Source organism: Vicugna pacos, unplaced genomic scaffold, assembly GCF_048564905.1.
Source record: "Vicugna pacos unplaced genomic scaffold, VicPac4 scaffold_19, whole genome shotgun sequence".
Lineage (NCBI taxonomy): Eukaryota > Metazoa > Chordata > Mammalia > Artiodactyla > Camelidae > Vicugna > Vicugna pacos.
This window is the reverse complement of record NW_027328740.1, coordinates 38,020,572-38,037,023: the sequence shown is the minus strand read 5'-3', so window position 1 is coordinate 38,037,023 and position 16,452 is coordinate 38,020,572. Positions and strand designations below refer to the sequence as shown.

The 16,452-nt window shown below is 44.6% G+C and overlaps 1 long non-coding RNA gene across 1 annotated transcript in view; it reads left to right on the top strand.

Annotated features, from left to right (window-relative positions):
• Nucleotides 1–3,001: 3,001 nt before the first annotated feature.
• The window catches only part of LOC140693388 (uncharacterized), a 74,142-nt gene continuing 60,691 nt past the window's right edge, over nucleotides 3,002–16,452 (top strand). The window contains exons 1-3 of the long non-coding RNA XR_012069124.1: nucleotides 3,002–3,211; nucleotides 5,865–6,015; nucleotides 6,773–6,880. This is a non-coding gene — a long non-coding RNA (uncharacterized lncRNA). The remainder of the gene's footprint in view (nucleotides 3,212–5,864; nucleotides 6,016–6,772; nucleotides 6,881–16,452) is intronic.

Below are 16,452 nucleotides of genomic sequence, written 5' to 3'. Positions count from 1 at the left end.
CTCACGTGTAAAATGAGAACTTTGAAGCCTCTCCCTCTGAGGGTGTGGAGGGAAGTAAATGCGGTGACAGCAGAGCACAGGAGCTGTCTGGGCTGAGCCTGCATACAGGCAGGCCTTTGTTGCTGCCATGACCACTGTCTTCCAGGGCAGGGTCTGCACTCGTTCCCTGTGAAGGTCCAGACAGTAAACATTCTAGGCTTTGAGGGACCTAGAGTCTCTGTCACAACTACCACCCTCTGCTGTTGGAGGGCAAAGGCAGCTCCTGCAGTAGGTAGTCCAGGCTCGCACCCCCGCTTCCTGACATAAGTATTCCTGAGATACAATTTTCACATAACTTTGTTGGCTTTAGGTGTGCAGCATAATGACTTCTTACATGTGCATATTGTGAAATGATCAGTTCATTAACTTTACTTGACGTCTGTCATCACCCATAGTGACACACTATTTTCCTTGTGATGAGAAATTTTAAGAGGTACTCTCTTAACTAACAAATGCACAACGCAGTGCTGTTAACTACAGTCACCTTGCAGTACATTATGTCCCCAGGACTTGTTTATCTTCTAACTGGAAGTTTGTACATTTTGATTATCTTCCCGAATTTCAATCACCCCCTGACTCACCTCTGGCAACCACCAACCTGATCTCTGTTCCTATGTGTTTCGGTTTATTTTGTAGATTCCACATATAAATGAGATCATAGGTATTTGTCTTTCTGTCTTATTTATTTCACTTAGCATAATACCCTGAAGGTCCACCCAAGTTGTCACAAATGGCAGTATTTCACTTTTTTAATGTCTGAATAAGATTCCATTTTATATACATATATATGCATCACGTTTTCTGTACCCATTCATCTGCTGATGGACACTTAGGTTGTTTACATATCTTGGTTATTGTAAATAATGATACAGTGAACATGAGGGTGCAGTTGTCTCATTGACATAGTGATTTCATTTCCTTTGGATATATTTCCTGCAGTGGACTTGCTGGATCATATGGAAGTTCTAATTTTAAATTTTGGGGGAGCCTTCTTACTCTTTTCCCGAGTGATAGCACCAATTTACATTCCCACCAACATTGCACAAGTTTCCCTTTACTTCACACCACCACCATCACTTGTTATCTCTTGTATTTTGATGACACCCACCCTGACAGGTGAGAGGGGGTATCTCATTGTGGTTTTGATTTGCATTTCCCTGATGGTGAGTGATGTTGAGCACCTTTTCATGTATCTGATAGACATCTGTGTGCCTTCTTTGGAAAAATGTCTATTCAGTTCCTCTGCCCACTTTTTAAATCAGATTGCTTGTTTTTTGCTGTTGAATTGTAAGAGTTTTTTATATGTTTTGGGTGTTAACCCCTTATCAGATATATAGTCTGAAAGTACTTTCTCCCCTTCTGTCTGTTATCCTACCCTCTGCTTTCTGGATGACAGGGGTCCAGGCACTTGGGAATCTCTGCTTCTCACGTGTTTCCAATGGTGGGTGGGTGAGGGCTGTGTTCTGATAAAAGTGTGCACAACCGTGGGTCACTACCCCTTAGTTTAGAAGGTGGGCTCTGAAGAGTGCAGTGTGGGCAGGGATGTTTCCCTGAAGTCATCATTTGGATGGTCATGTGCTCTGGAACTCACACCAACTAGCCCGGATGTGATGGGGCAATTTGCAAAGGGAGGACCTTGTAGCTAAGACACTGACCAGGTGATCTTGTGTCTTGTTGGAAGGACCTGGAGTTTGTGTGGAACAGGGACTCCTCCAGGTCACAAGGCTCAGTTCAGACTTCTGGGATGCAGAGACCTGCTCAGAGCCACTGTCACTGAGGAGGGAAGGGCCTCAGGCAGGAGGGAGGAGTTGCTGGATTTCACTTGCTCTGTTTGTCAAGTTTCAGCTCTGGTGATGTGTGGAACATGGGCTTAGCTTTGGGAATGTAAGAGGAGAGGTTCCTGGGGAAGGGCTGGCTTTTTCCTCTGATTGAGGTCCTACTGTGTGCCAATCACAGCAGTCCTCTGAGTCAGGGCTGGAAAGCCAGGCACAGAGAGGTCAGGGAGTTTCCAAGTCACACAACATTAGGGGCATCATTAGGGTCTGATGCAGACCTGACGCCCAGCCCACATTCTCTCTCCTTTCTCAGGACCATCATGATCCCGCATGTCAGAATCACCCAGAGAGGCCCAGGTATGGGCACTGGGACCTTTCCTGCCTAACATGCCAGGAGCCTTAAGAGGGACGACAAGACACTTCCTGAGTCCATGATGCCCAGAGGCTGCTCTTAGCAAGAGGCTCAGCACACACTCCTGGATGAATCCTAGCTCTGTCCTGAGTCACTCTGTCCTCCCTGCCTCAGTTCTTCTGCCCACATGGGGCTGCAAACAGCAGCCACTTCACAAGGGTCTATGGAACCTCCAGGATCCTGGAAGCAGCGCCCTCACACAGGGAGCACGGTCTCCTTAACTTTTCCTCACCTCTTTGCTGGATGTAGAGTCCCAGAGGGGCCCTGGCTTGTCCCAATTCTCACCCCAGATCAGGGTCCAGCAGGGGGTGGTGTCCAGGCTGGACTCTGTCCTCTGCCCCTTTTGGGGACCCTCATTCATTGCACCTTGGCTGCCTGGACACTGTCTTCCAGGGGCCACTCTGTGCCTCCCACACCTACCTAGCATCCACCCACCCTGGGTTACTCCAGCGCCCTCTGGCCCTTGGCCACACACCTACTCCGTGTTGAGTGGAAATGAGGTGACCGACATGCTGGGCCTCCTGGACAGTCTGGAGGAGCCCGATATCCCCAACCTGCCCACCACACCAGGTGCCCAAGATGGGGAGAGGGTGTGCCTCCATTCATACTCTGATTTGCTCAGATTCTCAGCACCTACTTTGCTGGGTGGATATGGGGGCAGAGGTATGATGTAAAAGCAGGAGACATGGACAGCAGACCATGAGAAGGGGGCTAGCCCAGGCTGGTCTCATAACCCCCTTAGATTTGACTTTATCATCTTTAAAGTGGGACAGACTCTTGTGAGGTGAGCAGGATCCTGACCCATAGCCAGGCACTGTCCTACACACCTTAGAGAAGCTTACTGACTCCTCATGAAAATCTGTGGGGCAGGGACAGGCATTATCACCCATTTCTGCAGAAGTAACTGAGGCACAGAGAGAACAGCTGAGGTGACCACCCCAGATTACAGAGCCCAGGTCATCTGGTTCCAGTGTCCAGGCTCATGGTAAGTGCCCATTCTGGGTTTTCCTCCTCCCTTCATCCTCCACTGGGACCCATGGCCGCAGCCTCATCTCAGTGTGATTGTTCATGGGGAGCAGGGTGGTTGCACTGAGGGCCCGTTTCTCTGAGGACTGCTTTCCCAGAAGGCTCAAGGGGTTGACTGTATTCACTACTGGACACCCAGGCCTGGGCCCAGGCCAGCCACACTGCAAAGCCTGAATCAGTGATTGTTGAGTGAATACCTGAACCTCTGCGTGTATCTGCATGTTGCCCCCATTTCCTCATCTCCACAGCTGGCTACCCGGCCAAAACGTTGTGTAATCAGGCCTGGGCCAGGGACAGTCAAGGGGACCAGAGCTGCTCAGCTGGGGACAGGAAGCCTCAGGGGCCCTGTGGCTGTCCCAAGCACCTCCTGGGGCAATTCACAGGGAAACCCAGACAGCTTCCAGGAACAGCAATCAGGTCCCAATCCCAGGGGTATAGGGTAGGTCTTGAGGGGTGTTCCTGAGACTGACTTTGTGTATGAAGGGGGCCTGGGGGTCAGGCTGCTTTCAACGTCCATTCCAGGCCCACACCCCTGCTGGCAGCATGGAGCTAGTCATAAAGGACACAGGTCGTGGGGCCAAGGCTCTGCTCCCTCTCTGTGGCTCAGTGTCCTCATCTGTAACAGAGAACTAGTAACAGGGCCATGGGAGGGCTCACTGAGACCCTCCTCTGTGGCTTTGGTTGGACACTGCCCTCTCTCTGCTCAGTGCCCTTCTCTGTAATAGAGAACTAGTAACATTTTTCTTAGCCCGTTTTGGCCCCATTTTTCTGAGTCTCTTTCTACATTGGGCCCAGGGCTTTCACAGAGATCACAGACTTGGGATGTAATCAGAGTGTGGTCACAGCCCTAGTGGTCTCAATTGAGGCCAGAGGAGCTTCAGGGGGGGTGGGAATCCAGAACTGCTTCATGGAGGAGGTAAGATCTGAGCTGTGTCCCCAAGGATGAGCTGTCATCTAGCTGAGGCCTGGCATTGAGCAGGACCCATGTACATGGTTAATGAGGGTGTGAATGAATGGATGGGCACCCCTCTAACAGAGAGTGAGGGGGGGAGTCCCCTAGGCCAAAGCAGGAAACACAGGGCACCCTGGGGGAGCAGAGGGCGGGGCTGCAGTGTGATGCCTGCCTCACCCTTTATGGGTGTCTTGCCACCACTTTAGCGTGTGTTCTGGTGGATTTAGAGCCCTTTCCTCTCCTCTGCTAAAGTATCCTGCTCTTCATTCCCAGCAACATCCGCCTGTGTCATCTCAGTGTCCCCAAGTGGACCTGGACCTGTCTTGTGGGAGATTGTGAAGAGGGATTTGGTGTGCATCCCAAGAATGAAGTGGGAGGGAGAGGATAATAGGGACCTCCATAGGGGATCATGGGCTGGGAGACATCGGAGGGGTGGGGAAGGCAGAGCCTCAGAGCTGTAGGATCCTGCTAGTGGTGGCTCCTTCACGAGGGGCTTCACAGGAAGGAAGCAAACATGGGGTAAAGGCAGAGCTCAGTTTGGGGCTTGCTGACATGGAACAGCTCATCACAGAGATGTCCAGAGGAGCTGGATGTAGGGAACGAAGATGCCACTGATGTCAGGGTCAAAGCCTGAGACCCAGATGTGGTGGGGCGGTGGTGCAGGGGAAGGGGCTTGAGGATATCAAGATGTTCATTCATTGGGGTCCTCAGGGTGGGGACCTTCATGTTCATTTCATAGCCACCTGGTGCCTGACAGAGTTAGGCTTAGGGAGGTCACTGAGTAGACACGTGCCGATAACCTAGATTCTCCTCTTTCCACATAAAGTCCCTGGTGTGAAGCCAGCAGGCACTCTTCAGAGTCATACACCCTCACCCATGGGCTCTCTGTGTGCCTAGAGCCCAGTGGCCCCTTACCTCCCACTCCCCACTGCAGGACCCTTTGCACACCTGCATTTCCACAAGCTATAAAACATCTTCTCTTGCTGTGTGTTTACCCTATGAAACCTCATTGCCCCAGGAAGAGAGAACTCACATCCTTCCTTTATTAAATTGGTAAAGCCTTTTGTTCAGAGAAGCCCCTGACAGATCTCACAACCAACCAGGTACCTGTGCATGAATTGATCATGCAGCCCCCTCCTCCTTGTGTGCACAGCACCCCCCCAATAACAGACCCCACACACTCAACATTGGCTCTCGTGTAGGCACCTCTTGCCTGTGTGGCCTGATGTTGCCTATAGCAGTGTCCCTATTGAACTTTCCTAAACCCTTCTCAGACGCTGGTAATTCTTTAACAACCCAAGTAATTAGCCTGCCATTGTGCCCACAACACCTGAAACAGAGTTGACTAAATTATGCAGACTGATGTTGCAGGTTAATTTGCTATTAAGGTGAAATCAAGGTTTACAAATGAAAGCAACATACATACTCAAGGCAGGACTAAGAACTCACACGGATAACTAAGACCCTCCACATACATCCCACTTTGCCCTTAGGGCCTTTGGGATGGCTGCTCTTTCAGCCAGGCTCTCTCTCCCCCTGCTTCTTAAACACCTCCAGGAATCTGCTCAAATGTCCTCCCTGACCTTATTTTTCTCCATGGAACATATCACCTCCGGACATTGTATATATTTTACTTAATTTTCTCTGTGTCCCCCACCAGGCTGTCTGCTGCATGAGGATGGAGACCTGACTGCTTCAATACCTGCTGTGCCCGGTATCTGGAACCCACCCAACACAGTAGGACCTCAGAGATTGTGTGACGGGTGTGTGATCACTGTAGGCCACAGACAAAAGCCTTCCCAGCAGTCATGGTAAGAGTCATTCATACTCTACTTACTGAGCCCTACTGTGTGCTGGTTACTGACCTGGGTGGGAGGCATGCAGTGGATTAGACACAGTGAGCACACACAGCATGTTAGGAGGGACCTGTGCTCTGGAGAGCACATAAGGCTGGGGGAAGTCAGGAGTGCAGGAGTGGAGGAGAAGAGGGCCAGGTGGAGACAGTGGTGCCAGAGGAGACAGAGAGGTGGGGCCCAGGTCGTGTAGGGCTTTATGGCTCCTGTGAGGGCTTTTCCTCAGGGCAGCGGAACCATGGCTGGGTACGGAGCAGGGGCCCGTGTCCTGAATGCTATGCAGGAAATGGAGCAGGTGTCTGCTGGGGAGATGTGCTTGGAGGAGGCTGTCCCTGTAGACTGTGCAGGCAGAGAAGGCTCCTCTGAGGAGGTGACATCTGAGCTGAGCCCTTGTATGGACCGTGTTTCCACCTTCTGTAGACTGGATGCTTTCATCTGCCCTGCAGCCCTGTGCAGGACACACCCTGTTCTCAGTCACCTGGACTTGGCCTCCTGCCTCCCTTGTGGGCCCTCCCACCCCAGAAGGAGTCCTTCTAGATCTAACTCACTACCTCCTCCACTGGACTTGGACTCACACTGAGCCACTGTCCACCTGCCCAACTCACCCAGAGTCAAGTCCAGAAACTTGGGGGAGCCCCTCCACCACAGAGCCCATGAACTTACTCAAATGGCCAGTCCTCAGCCTGCTCACATGCCTCACACTCCCCTCCTGCAGAAACCCTGTGACAGATCATGTCCACAGCACCCTGCTCCTCCGATCCTGACCCCAGGCTTTCCCATGGGGTGTGACCCCGCATGGGTTGCAGTCCCCTCCTCCAGTCTGGTGAGTAGAAACTACCTTTTCTTTTTTCTTTTGTTAATATATTTATTTTTTTTAATTTTTATTTTATTGAGTTATAGTCAGTTTGCATTGTTGTGTCAATTTCCAGCATAGAACATAATTTTGTCAATTGTGTTTACTCTTTCAAGAAACCATCTCTTGGCTTGATTTTTTTCAAATGTTTCTTATATCTCTATTTTATTTATTTCCTCCCTGATCTTTATTATTTCCTTCCTTCTGCTTACTTTTGTTATTTTTGCTCTTCTTTTTCTAATTCTTTTAGGTGGTAAGTTTGATTGTTTATTGCAGTTGTTCCTCGTTTTTGAGGTAGACCTGATTCTCTCGCTATAAACTTCCCTCTAAACACTGCCTTTTCTGGATCCCATAGGTTCTGTATGGTTGTGTTTTCATCATCATTTATCTGAATGTGTTTTTTATTTCTTCTTTGATTTCATCATCCACCCATTTTTTTTTTAAAGTAGTATGTTGTTTAACCTCCATACTGTCATTTATTTCTCCTTTATTTTTCTGTAGTTCATTTCTAGTTTCATGGTATTGTGGTCAGAAAAAGTTGCTTCAAATATTTTCTATCTTCTTCAAATTGTTAATACTTCTTTTGTGACAAAGTATATTATCTATCCTAGAAAATGTGGTATGTGCACTTGAGAAGAATGTATGTTCTATTTTAGGGAAATATAATGTTCTGAAAATATTACCCAAGACAAATTGTTCTATTGTATCATTTAATTTCTATGTTGTCTTATTAATTTTATGTATGGAATATCTGTCCAGTGATGTTAATGGATTGTTAAAGTCTTCTACTGTGATTGTGTTCCGATCAAATTTTCCCTTTTTATCTGTTAGTATTTTCTTGTTATCTGTTATGTATTTAGGTGCTCCTATGTTGTGTTCATATATGTTAATGAGTGATATATCTTCATCTATGACTCCTGTAATCATTATAAAATGTCCTTCTTAATCTTTCTTTATAATCTTTGTTTTAAAGTCTATTTTATTTGAAATCACTGTTGATATTCCTGCTTTCTGGTCATTTCCATTTGTGTGGAATATCTTTTTCAATCCTCTCACTTTCAATCTATGTGTGTCCTTCTCCCTAACGTGGGTCTCTTCTATACAGCGTATTGTAGATACTTGCTTTATTATCCACTCTGCACTCTATGTCCTTTGATTAAAGCATTTAGTCCACTGACATTTATATTAATTATTGATAGAAATGTGTTTATTACACTTTGAACTTTGTTTTGCAGTTCATTTTGTATTTCCTCTTTGTTCCTTACTTTTTCTTTTTGTGGTTTGATAATTTTCCTTTTTATTATCTTGGTGTCTTTTTAGTTTTGTGACTCTATTGTAACTTTTTGGCTTGTGGTTAACCTACTTTGTACATATATTAACCCATTACTATATCTGTTTGTTTTAAACAGATAGTAATATAAGCTCAAACCCATCCTACCAAGAACAAAAAAGAGAGAGAGACAGAGAGAAAGAGAGAGAGAGAGAAACCTGTATATTTTCTTGCTCGCCTCTCCCACCCTTAATGATTTAGATGCCCTCTTTTATGATTTCATGTTTATTCTGTTGTAATTCATTGTAGCAATCACCTTTCCAATTATGGTTTTCTCCTTTTTGTAGCATCCTGCTTCTTTTCTATTTAGAGTAGGTCTTTCAATATTTCCTTTAGCATAGGTTTAGTGTTGCTAACTTCTTTTAGTTTTTGCTTGTCTGTGAAGTTCTTTATCTCTCCTTCTATTCTAAAGGATACCCTTGCTGGATAAAGTATCCTAGGCTGCATCATTTTTTCATTCAGGACTTTGAATATACCTTGCTTCTCCCTTCTGGCCTTTACTGTTTTTGTAGAGAAATCAGCTGAAAGTCTTATGGGGGTTCCCTTGTATCTCATTCTTTGTTTTTCTCTTGCTGCCTTTAGAATCATTTCCCATTCTCAACCCTGGTCATCCTGATTGTAATATGTCTTGGTGTGGGTCTGTTTGGGTCCTCCTTGTTTGGGACGCTCTGTGTTTCCGGTACTTGGATATCTGATTCCTTCTTTAGGTTTGGGAAGTTTTCAGTCATGATTCCTTCAAATATCTTTTCAATCTCCTTTGTTCTTTCTTCTCCTTCTGAGACCCCCATTATGAGTAGGTTGGCATGCTTTATGTTATTCCATAGGTCCCTTATATTGCTTTCATTGGTTTTTATTTGTTGTCTCTCAGCTGTTTTGTTGTCCTGTCTTCTAAGTCACATATTCATTCCTCTCAATTATCCAGCCTACATTTTACATCCTTTACCTCAACTCTCATCTCAGCAAATGAGTTTTCCAATTTTCACTGGCTCCTCTTTAGAGTTTCAATTTCGTTATTTGACATATTCTCTGTCTCTATACACAATCTCTTTTAGTTTCTTCAGTACTTTGATCACTCCTTTTTTGAAATCATCTAGTAGACTATCAATGTCTATTTCATTGATTGTTCTTTCAGGGGGTTTATCTTGTTCTTTTAATTGAGACAGGTTGCTCTGCTTTTTTATCTTGCTTATATCTCTCTGGCACTATGGCTTATGGAGTATCAGTTATCTACTGTGGTCTTTTAAGAGTTTACTTATTTATATAAAATGGATGCAGAAATAAAACTAAGCACAAAGAAATTAGTTTTAAAAGCAGTATAATCAATAACAGAAGAACATATTGAAACAAGATAACAATTGAGTTGGGATGAATTTTTAAAATATTAAAGGAAGAAAAAATATTTGACAACAGAGTATAATCACAACAGAAGGAAAAAACAAGGATAAAAATGAAATTAGACAAATTGAAAGATAATAATAAATGTATTTTAAAAGAAAATTTTAAAAGGGATTAAAAATAGAAATATAAAAATTATTTAAGAAGTAACATTTAAAAAGTAAAAGAAAATGGAACAGAAAAAGAAAAGAGTATGTTCCCGTGGAGACTGTGTGCCCTTAGTAATTTTATCAAGAGGTCCTTCTTAAATATGTGTGGTTACCAAGTCTTACTTCTGTGCCTTTTGTCTGTTATCCCTTTGGTTAATGATGTGGCCATTAACCTGTTAACCAGAGCCTACCCTGGCTATTGAATGGGGACTCCTCTTTGTTTTGTGGTTGTCACAGCTCCTGCCCTTGCCTTGCTTCATGAACTCAGCTCGTTGTTTACAGAGACCCTCTGGTCACACCCTTGGTCTGTGCTGCTCCCAGTGCCTGTAGGTAGACATGTCACATCTCCTCCCAGTGCTGCATCTTGGTGCTGCACTGCTGCATGGTAGGTGGGCTGGTTGTGCCCCTTCCCAATGCCGTGTCCAGGTGCAGCAGTCCTCCACAATAGTTGGGTTGGTTGCTCCCATATTCAGTGCAACTCCCCACTCCACATCTGTTCCACACTCTGTGGGTGGGCTTGAGGCAAATGGCCACACCAGCCCTAGTCCCTGCTCTTTGCCAGAATTTTGCTCCTTGTTCATTTGTCTTAGAGGTGTGAGTTCGTAGAGGCACCAGGACAGAAACTTCCTATATGTCTGGGGATGTAAACAAGTCTCAGTCCCACCTATGAGGTTGCAGAACTGCCAGGTACATATTCAGGTTTCAACCCCATGTCTGCCTGGGTGGGTATGATGGCTGTGGCTGAGCCTCATCTCTCTTATTCTGAGAAATCACCAGTTATGTTGCCATGAGTCAGCAGAAACAAAGGACGAAACACCCCTTCCCTCAGGCAAGCCAGCAATATTGCTTTGCTTTATTTTTTTTCTTATTTTATGGGAGGCCCAGGCTGTTCTGACCTGTATACAATCCAAGCAGATGTCCACAGCACACTGCAGTCCCCCAGGGTTACCTATGTACAGTCATCCAGAGTCTGCCTGGATCCAGCAGCCTGTCCCTTCCCATCCCTGATTCACTTCTAGGTTTGGGGGTTGTTGTCACACTTTGTGCCCATTTAACTTAATTCTGTCAGTCAAGGGTGGTTCTGTACACATCTGGGCCTCAGAGGTTCCCTGTCCATCCTGCTGACCTCTCCGTTGGAAAGAGGGAGACCCAGTCAACCAGCACTATCCCTCCTTTGCTGCTCCCTCTTCAAAGGACCAACCCCAAGCCATTTTGCATTTTCTTCCTTCTTTTTGCCTTTTCTCCTACCAGATTGGTGGCACATTTTGTCTTTTGAAGATGGCAATGTTTTATCAAAGCTCAGCAGATGTCCTGAGTGGATGGGTGTGTCTGTGAATGTCAGTCTTGGTGAATTTATTGGAGAGGATAAGATACAAGCATCCTTCTACTCCACTATCTTGGCCTTTCTGCAAGAATATACACTCTTAATAATTTTGTCATAAGGTTATTTTTAACTATGGGTGGTTGCCAAGTCTTCCTTCCACGCCTTTTGCCTGTTATCCCCTTTGTTGGTGGTGTGGCTGGTGTTCTGGTGGCCTGAATCTGCCCTGGCTATTGAGCAGGAGCTCCTTTTTTTCCTGTGGTTGTCACACTCCTGCCCATATCCTGCTGTGAAAACTCCACTTGCTGGTTCCAGAGGCCGTCTAGTCGTGCCCCTGGTCTGTGTCCCAGCATCAGTAAATGGGTGGTCTGCACCCCCCACCAGATGCCTGGTCCCAGGACCACACTTGTGCAAGGTAGTTGGCAGGTAGCTCCCCTGCCGCATTAGGTCCATGCTTTGTAGGTGGACTCAGAGGAAACAGCTGCACTAGCCCTCACCCCTGCTCTGTTCCAGAACACTGCTTCTTGTGCATTTGTCTTAGAAGAGCCAACTCAGAGAGGCATCGGTGTGTAATGGTCCCTTCTTCTTGGGACTGTAAACAAATCTCATTCCCACCTATGAGATTGTGGAGCCCCTAGGTAGGGATTTGGGTTTTGACCCCTCCTCTACCTGGGAACCATGCACCAGAAAATATAGTGGCTATGGCTGAGCCTTGACTCTCTTCTCCCAAGAAGTCTCCAATAATGGCACTGTGGGTCTGCGGACACAAAGGCTATGGCTACCCTTCCTCCCAGGGCACACCAGCAGTGTTTTCTGCCTTTTTTTTTTTTGTATTTTATGGGGGACCCAGGCTATTCTGTATACTCTCCCAGCCATGGCACACAGAACATTGCAGTCCCCCAAGTTTTCCTCTGTAGAGTCAGCCCAAGTCCTCTGCTCAACTCAGACAGCCTGTCCCATCCCACACCTGCTGGTTCGCATCTAGGGCTGGGGATCGTTGGGACCCTTTGTGCCCCATTAACTTATTTCTGTCAGTCAAAGTCTATTCTATACAGATCTGAGCCTGTGAGGTTCCATCTCCATCCTGCTGAACTGGCCAATGGAGTTGGAGAGACCCAGTGTATTAATGCTATTCCTCCTTTGCAGCTCCCTCCCCATTGGAATGGTCCAGAACTATTTTCCTTTTTCTTCTTTTCTCCTGTTCTCCCACCAGATTTGTGGAAAATTTTATCTTTTGAAGAAGTCAATATTCTGTCAAAGTTCAGCAGGTGTTCTGGGTGGTGGGTGTGTCTGTTGATGTCACTCTTGGTGAATTTGTGGGAGAGGGTGAGCTCTGAGCATCCTTTTTATTCCACCATCTTTCCTCCTCCTTCACTCTTTTTCTTTTGATTGGAACATTTAGTCCATTGACATTTATAGTAGCTATTTTATAGATGTGGGTTTATTGCCATTTTGAAATTTGTTTTCCAGTTGATTTTGGTAATTATTTGTTTCTTTCTTTTAATTATTTTTATTTTTGTGGTTTGATAAATTCCTTTTCTATTAGCTTGGTTTCTTTTTGGGTTTTATGACTCTAATATATACTTCTGATTTGTGGTTACTTTGTCATTCAAGTATGGTAACCCCTTACTTCATCTGTTTGGTTTTAGTTGATAGTCATGTGGGCTCAAGTGCATCCTAAAAAGAAAGAAGACAAAGAGAAAAAAGGAAAAAAAAGAGAAAAAAATATATATTCTCTTGCTCTCCTCTTCCACCTTTCATGATTTTGCTATTCTCTCTTTCTTGTTTGCCTTCTTGTTTTCTTTATTGACTTACTGACTTATTTATATCCTCATGTTTTCCCTTGCAACTCACTGTATTTATCGCATTTCCAATTATGGTTTCTTAATTTCTATAGCTTCCTGTTTATTTTTTATTTAGATTAGAGCTTTCAAATTGTTTTTTAGCATAGATTTAGTACTGCTGAATTCTTTTAGTTTTTGCTTGTCTGTGAAAATCTTTCTCTCTTTCTGTTCTAAAGGATAGTCTTTCTAGATAGAATATCCTAGTTTGCAGCCTTTTTCTTATTCAGGACTTTGAATACATCTTGCCACTCCCTTCTGGCCAGAAGATTTTAGGTAGTGAAATCAGCTGAATGCTTATGGGACTCCCTTGTAACAAACACTTTGTTTTTCTCTCACTGCCTTTAGAATATTTTATTTTACTTTAACCATTTTAACTATAGTATGTCTTGGTGTAGGTCTGTTTGGTTTCTCCTTGTTTGGGACCCTCTGTGCCTCCTGTACTTGGATAATTCTTTCCTTCTTAAGGTTTGGAAAGTTTTCAGTCATGATTTCTTTAACTATCTTTTCAATCCCACTTTCTCTTTCTTCTCCTTCTGGGACTCACCATTATGCATAGGCTGGCACACTTTATATTATCTTGCTTTAATTGGTTTTTATTGACTTTTCTGTCTGCTGTTCTTTTTGGGTTATTTCTTTTATCTTGTCTCCTAAGTCATTTATTCATTCCTCTGCATTATCTAGTCTTCTTTTGATTGCCTGTAGTTGAATTTTCTATTTTTAACTAGCTCTTCTTTATAGTTTAAATTTTCTTTTTAAAGTTTTCTGTCTCTATTGATAGTCTCTTTTAGTTCTTTCAGTGAGTTGATCATTTCCTTTTTGAAATCTAGTAGACTATCAAAGTCTATTTTACTGATTGTTCTTTCAGGGGATTTCTCTTGTTCTTTTAATTGAAAGTGGTTCCTCGGCTTCTTTATTTTACTTATATTTCTCTGGCTCTATGTATTTCTTTTAGACCCGTTTCTGAGCTGTGATATGTAGTAGGCAGGGTTGGAGCAATTCAGTTGTGAAGAAGAATAGGCAGAAGATGTTCACTGGGGAGTTCTCTCTGTGGTGTTGCCTGTCACTTGTTATGCAGACTTACAAAGTACTATTTGTTGATGTTGGCTTTATCCCTGCCTTAGCTATGGGAATGTCAGCCACCTACTCTGGTGCCCCTCAGGTTCTGAGCCCCAGGAAACATCAGTGCAGATCCAGCAGTGTCAGTCCCTTGGACCTGCCTTAGCAAGTGTGCAGTCACACACATGAATTTGTGGTCCACTACAGGTTCACCTCAAACCCCAATCCCGCACCCACATATGGAACCATACACCACCCTGTTGTAAATACCCTCACTGGCCACCCTTCTTGAGTCAGAACTCCACTCACTGCTTGTAAGTCTCAGAGGTGTGGATCCACAAAGTGACCAGATACAGCAAATCCACCCTCTCTGCCTGGGGCTGTAAACAAATCTCAGTCCTGCCTGTGAAGTTGCAATGGCACAGGGTATGGAGTCAACATTCAGCTCTGCCTTTGTGCAGCAGTGTTGGCTATCACCAAGCCCCATTTCTCTTCTCATGAGAACACACCAACAATGGAGCCAAGTGGAGAAAGTGACTTTGGCACAGCTGTGTTTCATTCCTCCCCCATTATACCAACATTGGTGCTTTTTTATGAGAGTTTCAGTCTGTTCTGTTCCACACACACACACACAGCCAGAGCTCACACTGCCCTCTAGTTTCCTGAGGCTGCCTCTCTGCAGTGTGACCCAGCCCTCTGCCTGGGCTCTTCACTGACTCCAGTAGCCAGTTCTGGCTCATCCCTGCTAGCTCATGTCTAGGGCTGGTCATCACAGGGACCCTCTGTGTCAGTTTTCCCCAGGTCTGCCTGCCATGCAGTTGCCACTGTCTCCTCCAAACCTTGGAAGCTCTGCTTCTTTCCTAGCTGATCTCCCAGCTAGAGAGGTTGTGTCCCAGTGTGAGTGTGCCTTTCTTCCTATGCTACTCTTTCCCTGCAGGATCAGTTCTGCACTGAATTTTTCTTTTCTCTTTTTACTCCTTGCCATATTTTGTGAGAATCTTCCTGTATTTCAAAATAAGAGACACTCTACCAGAGTTCAGGAGGTTTCTGTGCAATTCAATGTTTTTGTAGATGTAATTCTTTGCGTATTTGTGGGAGAGGTCAAGCTGTGAGTCTGTCTACTCTGCCATTTTGGCTCCTTCAAATTTTAAAATAGGGCTAGGTCTTTCTTAATTACTCTTAACAAGCTGTTGTAGTTTTCAGCGTACATGTCTTGTAATTTTTCCTTGCCTCTATTGGATGCTGATTCAGAACATACACAACCTTCTGGAGAAACCTGTCCCACCCTGCCATTTACTGCCAAATAGCTGGCCTGTGTCTGAGTCACCAAAAGGTTTTGTTCTTTATCTGATTCTTAATTCTTTAGAATTTATCATTTTACTCTCATAAATGCTGATTGTACTTGTAACAAATATTTTAAAATAAAAATAATAAACTTTATTCTATAGGTGAAATATGAATGAATCTCAAGTAACATATGCTTTTAATACCTTAGAATTAGTAAAGCAACATAGATACATTATAAACGCTTGAAATGTTGCCTAAAGGAAAAGTGCAGAGATTTGCAAATCCCACTCCCAGAAGTGACCGTCATTAATGGTTTGGTGACCATCTCTCAGTCTCTATCTCTCTCATTCTCTCTGCCTCTGTCTCTCACACACCACAAGATTCATTTACATCTATGATGATTTGACACATATGTGGTCATAGAGATGGCATCTTGGATGTAGATGATGGATTAACAGGCATCCAAACTGAGGGCTTCCTTGACATCAGGTAAAGACCTAGCACTCATTTTTCCAGCTGCACAACAATCATTCCTCCATCTGAACCAGAACTGATGAATCCTACCCCCTCTCCATGAACATTAGTGTTGCTTCCATTTCCCTAGTAGTTTAAACAGGACTGTGATGAACATCCTTGAAAAGACATCTTTGAAAAATTGTGCAAGAATTTTAGTATGATCAACGGTAAGCATTAGCACTGCTCGAAAAGTGGTGCACTTGTGGATCTGTGATGCATCCTGCATACTGTTCTCCCAGAGAGGATAGTCTGCTCACTCTTCCCTCCAGGGGATCTACTGTGGCCTCTGTCTCCTCATGTTGTCACTAGAGCTGGTTGTCACCAGGCTAAAGGCCTGCCAGTGTGATATTGACCAATGCTGTCTCCGAAGTGTGAACATCTTGCATTCTCACTTGCGAGGTCGAGCATCTCTAATATACACTGGCCACCTGCATTGCCTCTTGTTGGAATTGCATGTGTTTGTTCTGTTTCTGTTTAGAACACAGTGTTTCAAGATATTTTTGGACCACAGGGATGTGAAACCTTTCTCTGACTTTAGGTTATGAAAAATGATATTTCCCTGTTGTGGTTTGTCTTTCATGGATTTTGATTATTATTATTATTTTTTATTTTGTTAGGTTATGTTTTGCCACAGGAAGAGCTAA